The 9662-nt window shown below is 42.8% G+C and overlaps 1 pseudogene; it reads left to right on the top strand.

The window, feature by feature from the left end:
• Nucleotides 1-6382: 6382 nt before the first annotated feature.
• On the top strand, nucleotides 6383-6480 carry LOC123567749 (U6 spliceosomal RNA; annotated as a pseudogene).
• The last annotated feature ends 3182 nt before the right edge of the window (nucleotides 6481-9662 follow it).

The following is a 9662-nucleotide window of genomic DNA, read 5'->3' as shown; positions in this document are numbered from 1 at the left end:
CTAGCAAGAGGATTGTAAAATGCACCAATCAGTGCTTTGTAAAATGCACCAATAAGCGCTCTTTAAAACATACCAATCGATGCTCTGTAAAACGCACCAATCAGCAGGGGTCTAAAAGCCACTTGCAGGGAGGATTGATAAAAGGGCACTCTGATAGGACAGAAGCTGAACATGGGAGGGGACAAATAAGGGAATAAAAGCTGGCCACCCCCTAGCCAGCAGTGGTAACCTGCTGGGGTCCCCTTCCATGCTGTGGAAGCTTTGTTCTTTTGCTCTTCACAATAAACCTTGCTGCTGCTCACTCTTTGGGTCCGTGCCACCTTTAAGAGCTGTAACACTCACCATGAAGGTCCACAGCTTCATTCTTGAAGTCAGCAAGACTATGAACCCACCGGAAGGAACCAACTCCAGACACACTACCAACACTCATTTAATTAGTGCACGTGCTTTGCCTGGAGAGTCTACTCGATATGTTACTAAACATCTTCTTTTAACTTTTGCATTTATGGGGCGCCCCACAAAAATTAAGACTGATAATGGTCCAGCTTATACCAGCTCACAATTTCAATAATTTTGTCACATGTGGAATATCCAACATTCCACAGGCATCGTATATAACCCCCAAAGACAGGCAATAGTAGAACGAGCACACTTCACCCTTAAAAATATGCTCAAAAAACAGAAAAAAGGGAATATAGGTAAGTACCCTGCAACACTACTGGCATGAGCCTTATTCAACCTTAATTTTTAAAATTTAGATGACAAATTTCAATCAGCTGTAGAAAAGCACTTTGCTAAAACCTCTCAAGGCATAAAACCTGCAGTTTTATGGAAAGACGTAAACAGTAATAAATGGTGGGGTTCAAGTGAATTATCAACATGAGAAGGAAAGTATGCTTGTGTCCACACCTAGAGAGAGAAAAGGAAAGAATGAGTAAGAAAAAGACTAGAAAAGACAGAGATCAGAGAAAGACACACAAAGAAGGACTAAGGAGAGAAATAAAGTAAGAAGAAGGGAAAGAAAATATTAAGAAATATTTTTGTAATATTATATAAAAATTAATACAAAAATTATAGATATAAGAATGCACCTTTAGTAAAGAAGGTTATAAAACATAGTCAGAAAGGTAAGGCATGTTGAAGATTGTCTGTGAAAGTCGTGAACAATGTTATAAAAAGGAATTTATGCAGGAAATGTATGATTTTTGTTTTGAAGGTCTAAAGTTTTAAAATGTTGATTGTAAAAATATTCTGTGTGTAAACATATTGATTAAAGTTAAAAAAGTATCGTCCAGTTTTTTTGTAAACTAGACATTAAAATAAAGCACAAGTTTTTCTTAAAGCACTAACCTGCTCTTTAAAGAATGTAAAAAGTCTCTTAGCACAGGCACCACCCCTAGGAGGCTAAACCAGATAATTTATTCATTTTTAATTCTCTCACTTTGCCTACTACCTATAGCTGCTACACTCTATTAAGCTCATCTCTTAAATCTGCCTTTTTTCAGCCCTGTTATCTAAGCAGTTACTACCTTTCCAGCTTCTAACGACGTCACTGCCTGGCTGGAAGGAGTTAACATACCCCCAGTGGGGTTCCTTAATAATGGCACACATCAAACTAAGATGCCAAGTAACACTACAGGTCACTCTTTGACTAGAAAAGAATGTTGCTGATTGTACTCACGATTGTTTTGTGTTATTTGTTAATCCTAGGATGCAAAGCCAGAATAAGAGCAGTGACCCCCTCACCTGACAAACCTGTGGCTGCACATATCTGCGCTCTCCGATCAAAAAACTTGATGTAGAAAACAAAAAAGGGGGAAATGTTGGGATTCGATCAGGCTGGTGGGAAAAATATTAGTTATGATAGCCACAAAACCCTTTTGGAAGGACTGAGGGTTTTCATATGACTTCGGTAATAGATCAAGCTGAAGGCGGCCTGGTCTCATTACCTTTAGTTAAATAAATTAGAGTAGTCAACAACGGGATGTGGGGAAGTTATCTAGTTAACTTGTTTACTCATGTGGTCTTAAGCCTTAAGCCTTTGATGTATGCTTTTGACTCAGGAAGTCCACTATGTCAATTAGCCTCTAATGGTGTTGACTCAAGTTTTTGTTAACTAATCTTAATGAATAAGTGCAAGGCTCCCGAGCTGATAGAGGCCAGCCGCAGTGACAAACCTCTCTTGGTGTGCAGACGGTTGGACACTCAGCAGGACTGGCAACACAAAATATCTGTGTGTCAGTGTCCTTTTTATTCATCCGTCATTTGGGTCAGGGCCTGCGGGCAGACCCCCGCAGCTAATGCCCTCTTGTGAGGAGCAATACCTCAGAGTCTCACTTTGTCACCCAGGCTGGCATGCAGTGGTGAGATCTTAGTTCACTACAACCTCTGCCTCCTGGTTCAAGCGATTCTTCTGCCTCAGGCTCCTGAGTAGCTGGGATTACAGGCATCTGCCACCATGCCTGGCTAATATTTGTATTTTTAGTAGAGACAGGGTTTCACTATGTTGGTCAGGCTGGTCTCAAACTCCTTACCTCAAGTGATCCACCCACCTTGGCCTTCCAAAGTGCTGGGATTACAGGCGTGAGCTACTGCACCCCATCAAGTTTCTCTTGATCCAGAAATTCCAAGCTTACGCTTTTGGTGACTGAGGATCACTAAGACAAAAGGCATGAATGGAATCAACTGGTCTTGAGGTTCTGCATAGAACCCTGGTATAAAGCTGTTTGGGGATCAGAACCAACAGATCTCTAATATTCTTTGGTCTGAAAACTGGCAGCAGCTGGTGAGACAAAGGTAGGTAATTTTTAAGGTGCTCAGATGTTTTCGAGGAGCTGATCTTTGGCAGTTCATATCTCTAGGTGGGTATGGGTGGAAGCTGGAACTGGCTGAGATTCTTCGGTACTCTTTTAAAACAATTATGATAATTTGCATGTAAGGTTCACCATTTTAAAGTTTACAATTCTGTGGTTTTAGTATATTACAGGTCATACAACCATCACTACTACCTAATTACACAACATTTTCATCAACCCAAAAAGAAACCTTTTACTGATTAGCAGTGACTCTCCGTTTCTCCCTCCCTCAATCCCTGGAAACCACTTATTTACTTTCTGTCTCAATGGATTTGCCTATTCTGTATATTTCACATAAATGGAGTCATGCAATTTGTGGCTTTATGTCTGCTTCCTTTCACTTAGCATAATGTTTTCAAAGTTCATCTACATTGCAGCATTTATCAATACTTCTTTCTGTTTTGAGGCTGAATATATTCTGTTGTGGCCAGGCATGGTGGCTCACGACTATAATCCCAGCACCTTGGGAGGCCAAGGCAGGCAGATTTGTTTGAGCTCAGGAGTTCAAGACCAGCATGGGCAACATGGTGAGACCCTGTCTCTACAAAAAAACACAAAAATTACCTAGGCATGGTGGTGCACACCTATAGTTGCAGCTACTCGGAGGGCTGAGTTGGAAGGATCACTTGAGGCTGGGAAGTTGAGGCTGCAGTGAGCCGAGATTTTGCCACCACACTACAGCCTGGGGGACAGAGCGAGACCATATCTCAAAAAGAAGTAAAAAATATGTATTCAATTATATGGATATGCCACATTTTGTTTATCCACTCATCAGTTGATGAACATTCAGGTTGTTTCTACTTTTTGACTTTTGAATGATATTCCTATGAACATTCCTGTGCAACTTTTGTTGTGGACATCTTTTCATTTCTCTTGGGTATCTATATAAGAGTACCATTGCTAGGTATCTTCATCTGTTTGGGCTGCTGTTAACGAAATGCCTTAGACTGGGTAATATATAAAGAACAGAAATTCATTTTCTCATAGTTCTGGAAACTGGGAAGTCCAAGGTCAAGTCACCAGCAGATTCAATGTTTGATGAGGGCTGAGAACAGTGGCTCACGCCTGTAATCCCAACACTTTGGGAGGCCGAGGCGGGAGTTTGAAACCAGCCTGGCCAACATGGTGAAACCCTATCTCTACTAAAAATACAAAAATTAGCCAGGAGTGGTGGTGCATGACTGTAATCTCAGCTACTCGGGAGGCTGAGGCAAGATAATCAGTTGAACCTGGGAAGCAGAGGTTGCAGTGAGCTGAGATTGTGCCACTGCACTCCAGCCTGGGTGACAGAGTGAGACTCCATCACACACGCACACACAAAAAAAAAGTTTGATGAGGGCTTACTCTTCTTCAAACATGACACCTCGTGCTGTGTCCTCACATGGCAGAAAAGGCAAGGGGGATCCCCCAAGCCTCTTTTACAAGGCACTGATCCCCCTCATGATGGCTCTGCCCTAATGATTTAATCACCTTCTTAAGGCTCCAGTTGTACTACGACATTGGCAATTAAGTTTCAACATATGAATTTTGAAGGAATACATTCAGACCATAGCACAGTTGATAAACCGCCAGACTGTTTTCAAAAGCAACTGCATGATATTACATTCCCACCAGCAGTGTATGAGGCTTCTAATTTCTCCATATCCTCATCAACGCTGTTTATTGTCTGTCTTTTTCATTATAACTATCCTACTGGGTATGAAGTGGTATCTCATTGTGGTTTTGATTTGCATTTATCTAGTGATTCACGCCATTAAGCATCTCTTCATGTGTTAGTGACCATTTGTATATATTCTTTTTTTTTGAGACAGAGTTTTGCTCTTTCACCCAGGCTGGAGTAAAGTGATGCGATCTTGGTTCACTGCAACCTCCGCCCTCCAGATTCAAGCAATTCTCCTGCCTCAGCCTCATGAGGAGATGGGATTACAGGCACCCGCCACCATGCCTGGCTGATTTTTGTACTTTTAGTAGAGACGGGTTTTCGCCGTGTTGGCTGGGCTGGTCTTGAACTCCTGACCTCAGGTGATCTGATCCACCCGCCTTGGCCTTTCAAAGTGCTAGGATTACAGGCGTGAGCCACTGTGCCTGGCCCATTTGTATATATTCTTGGTAGAAGTGTCTAACCAAATCATTTGCCCATTTTTACATTTTACATTGGTTTGTCTTTTTTTTTTTGAGACAGTATCTCATTCTGTTGCCCAGGCTGGAGTCCAGTAGTGCAATCACTGTTCATTGCAGCCTCTACCTCCCAAGGCTCAAGAGATCCTCCCACCTCAGCCTCCTAAGTAGCTGGGACAACAGGCATGTGCCACCACGCCTGGCTAATTTTTAATTATTTTGTACACAGGTGGTGGGGGGATGGGGGAGCTCTCACTATGTTTCCTAGGCTGGTCGTGAACTCTTGGGCTCAAGTGATCCTCCTACCTCATCCTCCCAAAGTGCTGGGATTAGAGACATGCACCATGGGGTCAACTCTTTTTTAAAAACTCAAATGTTAAAAATGAGCACTAGTAGCAAAGTCTCCCTCCCCAGAATGGTGCACTCCATCTTCCATGGCTCTCTGATTCTGGCAGGTTTCACTTCCTTCCCTGCCCACCTTAAAGTTGACCTCAGTGGCAAGGAGCTTGACTTCCATCTGCATTATCTCAGTACCCATAGGTTTGCATTTATATTCTGTTGATTTTTTTTTTTTTTCATATCTTCTAAAGCAATCTCTGGCCACAATTGACTGCCTGGACTATCTTTCTCCTGCCACACCAATGATTATTTTCCTTTTGTGCTCTGGTTACAAAGTGGCGTAAGTTTTCCATGGTCTGCCCTAACACTATTTTTCCTATAAGCCCTATTAATTTAAGTGCACACCATTTTGTAGGATGTGACGTTTTTCATGAATGCATACAGCATATTATTGCATAGATGCTTAAATTTACATTTTAATCAGGGATTTTGGAGATACGGGATTCATGCAAAGTGGAATCTTCAGTTACAATGGCAAGACAATGAGATAGGGAACTTTATTTGTTTATTTGAGACAGTCTGGTTCTGTCGCCCAGAGTGTAGTGCAGTGGTGCCATCTTGGCTCACTGCAACCTCTGCCTCCCAGGCTCAAGCCATCCTCCCATCTCAGCATCCCGAGTAGCTGAGACTACAGACATGTGCCACCATGCCTGTCTAATTTTTGTATTTTTTTTGTAGAGATGAGGTTTTACCATGTTGCTCAGGCTGGTTTTGAACTCCTGAACTCAAGTGATTTGCCCCTGCTTGGCCTTCCAAAATGTTGGGATTACAGGTGTGAGCCATAGCGCCTGGCTGAGAAATTTATTTTATTTATTTTTCCCTCTCTAGAGGTAGAAAAATTTAGATAAACAGAAGCTTTAGGTGTCCCTTAAATTTCATTTTAAAGCTCTTCCCAGGCCAGGCATTGTGGCTCATGCCTGTAATCACAGCATCTTGGGAGGCCAAGGCAGGAGGATAGCTTCAGGCCAAGATTTTGAGACCAGCCTGGGGAACAAATAGAGATTCTGTCTGTACAATGAGCACATATGCTAAAGTTGGAATGATTCAGCGATTAGCATGGGCCCTGCACAAGGATGACACACAAATTCATGAAGCATTCCATTAAAAAATAAATAAATAAAAGAAAAAAATAAAGTGTTCTCCTACTCCTCTTTAACGAAGGGCTAGTTTAGTCAGAGCCTTAAAATTTTTTTTTTCTTTTTTTAAACTTTTTTGGTATATTCACAGGAAATGATTATTATTAATAATCAAATAATTATTTTTCATTTGTTTTTTGTTTGTTTGTTTGTTTGTTTTGAGACAGATTCTTGCTCTATTGCCTAGGCTGGAGTGCAGTGGTGCGATCTCGGCTCACCACAACCTCCACCTCCCAGGTTCAAGCGATTTTCTTTTTTTTTTTTTTTTTTTTGAGACGGAGTCTCACGCTGTCGCCCAGGCTGGAGTACAGTGGCGCGATCTCGGCTCACTGCAAGCTCCGCCTCCCAGGTTCCCGCCATTCTCCTGCCTCAGCCTCCTGAGTAGCTGGGACTACAGGCGCCCGCCACCGCGCCCGGCTAATTTTTTGTATTTTTAGTAGAGACGGGGTTTCACTGTGGTCTCGATCTCCTGACCTTGTGATCCGCCCGCCTCGGCCTCCCAAAGTGCTGGGATTACAGGCTTGAGCCACCGCGCCCGGCCTCAAGCGATTTTCATACTTCAGTTTCCTGAATAGCTTACAGGCACACACCACCATACCTGGTTAATTTTTTGTATTTTTAGTAGAGATGGGGTTTCACCATGTTGTCCACGCTGGTCTCGAACTCCTGAGCTCAGGCAATCTGCCCACCTCAGCCTCCCAAAGTGCTAGAATTACAGGCATGAGCCACCGCACCCGGCCAATAATCACAATAGTTAATAAGCCTCAGTTCACCATGTGTCCCAGTCCTCATATTGTTGCTGCTGCCCCATCCTCCACTGTGTGGTCACTGCAGATCCCTGAGGCCATTTAGCTCTGGTTTAGCCAGCCCCAGAGTTCCTCTCCAATCACAGTCATGTGCTTTTCACAACCTGCTTAGTAAAATGTGTCCCTTTTTATTGTCTTTTTCATTATAACTATGCTAGTGGCTATGAAGTGCTTAGTAAAATGTGTCCCTTTGGTTAGGACTTTGCAAACTCGAGTGTTCTCAGAATCCCGCAGAGGGCTTGCCCACACATAGATTCCGGGTGCCACCTGCAGAGATTCTAACATTAGGTCTGGGTAAGGCCTGAGGATTTGCATCTCTAACAAGGTCCCAGGTGATGCTGATGCTGCTGGTCCAGGGACCACATTTTGAATGTCACTGCTTTAATGACCCCGCCATCATCAGTGCCACCCATCCTCACAGACACCAGTTCCTCTTTTAACAAACCTTTTTTTTCTGTTGTTTTTTAGCCATTGCGCAGTGTTCTCAACCAGGGGCGATTTTGACCCCCAGGGAACCATCGGTAATGTCAGGAGACATTTTTTGTTGTCACAACGGGGTGAGAGATTATGTTATGGCATCTGGCTTCTACAATGCACAAGGCAGAGAATTATCCACAGAGAATTATCTGGTCCAAATGGCAGTAGTGCTGAGGTTGAGACAGTCTCTATTAATATGCCATTATTGCTTTGTTTGCCAATAGCTTTCAGTTCTGATTGTTTCTATGGCAAGTCAATAGCATATGAAATAAAGATGGAGATAAAGGAACAGTGGCATCCCTCTCCCCCCAATGTTTTTATACTTCAATGAAAATAAAACATTTGGCTGGACATGGTGGCTCATGCCTGTAATCCCAGTGCTTGGGAGGCTGAGGTGGGAGGATTGTTTGAGGCCAGGAATTTGAGATCAGCCTGGGCAACATAGTGAGACCTCAATTTTTTTTTTTTTTTTTTGAGACAAGGTCTCACTCTGTCACCCAGACTGGAGTGCAGTGGCACAGTCACAGCTCACTGAAGCCTTGACAACCTCCCAGGCTCAATTGATCCTCTGTCTCAGCCTCATGAGTAGCTGGGAATACAGGTGTGCGCCACCATGCCTGGCTAATTTTTGTATTTTTTGGGAAGACACAGCCCTCACTGTGTTGCCCAGGCTGGTCTTGAACTCCTGGTGTCAAGCAATCAACCTGCCTCAGCCTCCCAAAGTGCTGAGATTATAGGCATGAGCCTTGGCACCTGGCTGAGACCTCATCTCTATTAAAAAAAAAAAAAAAAAAAGAAAAGAGTTAAACTTTCAAACCATCAAGTACTTTGAAATATCATCTATGAACATGCTCATTTGTCTTCAGATTTTCAATTGCTCTGTCTCAGGTCTCAAGGCAGAACGAAGGAATTTACCAAAGCCAAGCCAAGCCCTTGGACACTGGGCCCATCTATTTCTTTGATCAGGTAATAATACTGCTTCTTCTCATCAAATTATAATTTACTTTTTAAAAATCAATTCGCTTTTGACCAGTGTTTTCCCCTATATTTTACTCAGAACATTTTGCTTTATTTTAGTTAAAACCTGAACAGAAAGATGGGAAAAGATAACCTGTGAAGAAAGTTATCCCACCCAAAATGCACCCCACTAGCCGGGTATAGGTAAAACATTTGGAATTACTCTTTAATTGTTGGTGTTCCTTTACATCTTCAGAGGCTCGTAAGATGCTCAAGACCAATAGTTTCCTGTTCCTTCATCCCCGGAAAAACTATACAGAGGGGTTGCCATTTCAGATTTGACCATGATGTCATTCAGAGAGCTTTGTTTAAGTCAGGCCAGTGGTTAATTTAAACATAATTGTTCATATTAACCAGTCATCCTGGTTTGCCAGCTATTTTGCAACAAACCCAGCGCTTCTCGTGCCTCAGGGAGTTTGCACTAATGTTCCTTCTGCTTTCTGCACAACTTTCTCCCTATTCCATTTAGCTCATTTCTTAAATATTACCATTGCAGTATGACTCTATTTTAGATTTCTTTTCTTTGTTTTTTGTTTTTTGTTTTTTTTTTTTTTGAGACAGAGTCTTTTTCTGTTGCCCCGGCTGGAGTGCAGTGGTGCAATCTTGGCTCACTGTAGCCTCCACCTCCTAGGTTTAAGGAATTCTCCTGCGTCAGCCTCCTGAGTAGCTGGGACTACAGGTGCACACCACCACGCCTGGCTAATTTTTTGTATTTTTAGTAGAGATGGGGTTTCACCGTGTTGGCCAGGCTGGTCTTGAACTCCTGACCTCAAGTGATCTGCCCACCTCAGCCTCCCAAAGTGCTGGGATTATAGGCGTGAGCCACTGCATCCGGCCTCTATTTTAGATTTCTG

The sequence above is a fragment of the Macaca fascicularis genome, chromosome 11 (genome assembly GCF_037993035.2).
Source record: "Macaca fascicularis isolate 582-1 chromosome 11, T2T-MFA8v1.1".
Lineage (NCBI taxonomy): Eukaryota > Metazoa > Chordata > Mammalia > Primates > Cercopithecidae > Macaca > Macaca fascicularis.
This window is presented reverse-complemented; position numbering and strand designations above follow the sequence as displayed.